A 2766-nucleotide genomic window follows, 5' to 3' on the forward strand; every position below is an offset into this window, starting at 1 on the left:
AGCCGCGCATTGGCTGTGCAGCTCCGTGCTTTGATTGGCTGCCAGGCTGCAATAGGCCTGACGCTGATTGGTGCATCAGGGCCGCGTGGGGCAGGCTTGGTAGAAGGCGGCGGCGCGCATCCAGGAGCGCGCTCAGTCAGTACGGCCCGGCCCGGCCCGGGCCCTCGTGCGCCTGTGCGAGCTGCTGTAGGCGGCGCGCGAGTTCCCGATCTGAGCTCTGTACTGCAACCAGAGCTCGCCCCCGGGATAGCATTGTGTCCCACTCCCTGGGAAAGAGCCAGCCTAAGGCCGGGGACACACTTAACGTATAAAAAAACGGTCCGTTTTTCACGGCCGAGAATCGCACAAATGTTTCAAAAACAGTGATCCGTGTGCAGTGCGAGAATGCGATTTCCTCGCATCAAATGATCCGTGTGACATCCGTATGGCATCCGTATGCCGAGATTTTCTCGCAAGCTTGCAAAACCAACATCTAATGGATTTATGTGCTCAAATGTTCGGGAAAACATATATACAGTATATATATATATATATATATATATATATATATATATCATTGAGACACATATATATATATTCTGTATTTATATTTCATTCAGCGCGATATCTGTGAACAGCCGGTAATTCAATTGCCGGCTTTTCATTTCTCCTGCACAAACCCGACAGGATATGAGACATGGTTTACATACAGTAAACCATCTCATATCCCCATTTTTTTTGCATATTCCACACTACTAATGTTAGTAGTGTGTGTATGCAAAATTTCAGCGCTGTAGCTGCTGAAATAAAGGGTTAAATGGCGGAAAAAATTGGCGTGGGCTCCCGCGCAATTTTCTCCGCCAGAATGGTAAAGCCAGTGACTGAGGGCAGATATTAATAGCCAGGAGAGGGTCCATGGTTATTGGCCCCCCCGTGGCTAAAAACATCTGCCCCCAGCCACCCCAGAAAAGGCACATCTGGAAGATGCGCCTATTCTGGCACTTGGCCACTCTCTTCCCACTCCCTGTAGCGGTGGGATATGGGGTAATGAAGGGTTAATGCCACCTTGCTATTGTAAGGTGACATTAAGCCAGATTAATAATGGAGAGGCGTCAATTATGACACCTGTCCATTATTAATCCAATTGTTGGAAAGGGTTAAAAAACACACACACACACATGATTTAAAAGTAGTTTAATGAAATAAACACAGCGGTTGTTGTAATAATTTATTGTTCTCGCAATCCATCAGGACCACCCTCGCTTGGCAAAATAATAAACGCACAAGATACATACCTTCTGGTGAACCGTCTCGTCCCACGAAGTAATCCATCTGAAGGGGTTAACTAATATTACAAGCAGGAGCCCTGCTAAATGCAGCTGTGCTCCGTGCCTGTAATCCCCGGCGAATGAATGAAATGTAGGTCATTGACCTACATTTCCTTCAGTCGCGGTGAGGCGCCCTCTGCTGGATGTTCTCATGAACTGCAGCCTGGGAACTTTTTCCCACGCTCCAGGTCATATGAGGACATCCACCAGGGGGCGCATCACCGCGACTGAAGGAAATGTAGGTCAATGACCTACATTTCATTCATTCGCCGGGGATTACAGGCACGGAGCACAGCTGCATTTAGCAGGGCTCCTGCTTGTAATATTAGTTAACCCCTTCAGATGGATTACTTCGTGGGACGAGACGGTTCACCAGAAGGTATGTATCTTGTGCGTTTATTATTTTGCCAAGCGAGGGTGGTCCTGATGGATTGCGAGAACAATAAATTATTACAACAACCGCTGTGTTTATTTCATTAAACTACTTTTAAATCATGTGTGTGTGTGTGTTTTTTAACCCTTTCCAACAATTGGATTAATAATGGACAGGTGTCATAATTGACGCCTCTCCATTATTAATCTGGCTTAATGTCACCTTACAATAGCAAGGTGGCATTAACCCTTCATTACCCCATATCCCACCGCTACAGGGAGTGGGAAGAGAGTGGCCAAGTGCCAGAATAGGCGCATCTTCCAGATGTGCCTTTTCTGGGGTGGCTGGGGGCAGATGTTTTTAGCCACGGGGGGGCCAATAACCATGGACCCTCTCCTGGCTATTAATATCTGCCCTCAGTCACTGGCTTTACCATTCTGGCGGAGAAAATTGCGCGGGAGCCCACGCCAATTTTTTCCGCCATTTAACCCTTTATTTCAGCAGCTACAGCGCTGAAATTTTGCATACACACACTACTAACATTAGTAGTGTGGAATATGCAAAAAAAATGGGGATATGAGATGGTTTACTGTATGTAAACCATGTCTCATATCCTGTCGGGTTTGTGCAGGAGAAATGCAAAGCCGGCAATTGAATACCGGCTTTTCTATAGAACACCGCTGCGTATTTCTCGCAATGCACACGCATGGTCCGTGTGTAATCCGATTTTTTCTCGCACCCATAGACTTGCATTGGCGAGTCTCGGCCGAGATACGCTGACAATCGCAGCAGGCTGCGAGTTCCCTCGGATCCGAAATACGGTGGAGAAAATATCGGATGTTGGGAGCTGCACCATAGATTAACATTGTGCCGAGTGCTATGCGATTTTTTATCGCATAGCACTCGTCCGTATTACGGTCTAGTGTGACCCCGGCCTAATAGGGAGGCAGGAGAGCGGCCAGGACGTCTCACCACAGCAGCTCCTGCACCCGCAGCGTGAGGGGAGTGGGGTATGTGTGGACAGCTCCTGCAGAGCATCGCACCTCTATGTGGAGGGCTGCTGCACTCCTCACTGCACACAGGGAC

The sequence above is a fragment of the Ranitomeya variabilis genome, chromosome 5, assembly GCF_051348905.1.
Source record: "Ranitomeya variabilis isolate aRanVar5 chromosome 5, aRanVar5.hap1, whole genome shotgun sequence".
Lineage (NCBI taxonomy): Eukaryota > Metazoa > Chordata > Amphibia > Anura > Dendrobatidae > Ranitomeya > Ranitomeya variabilis.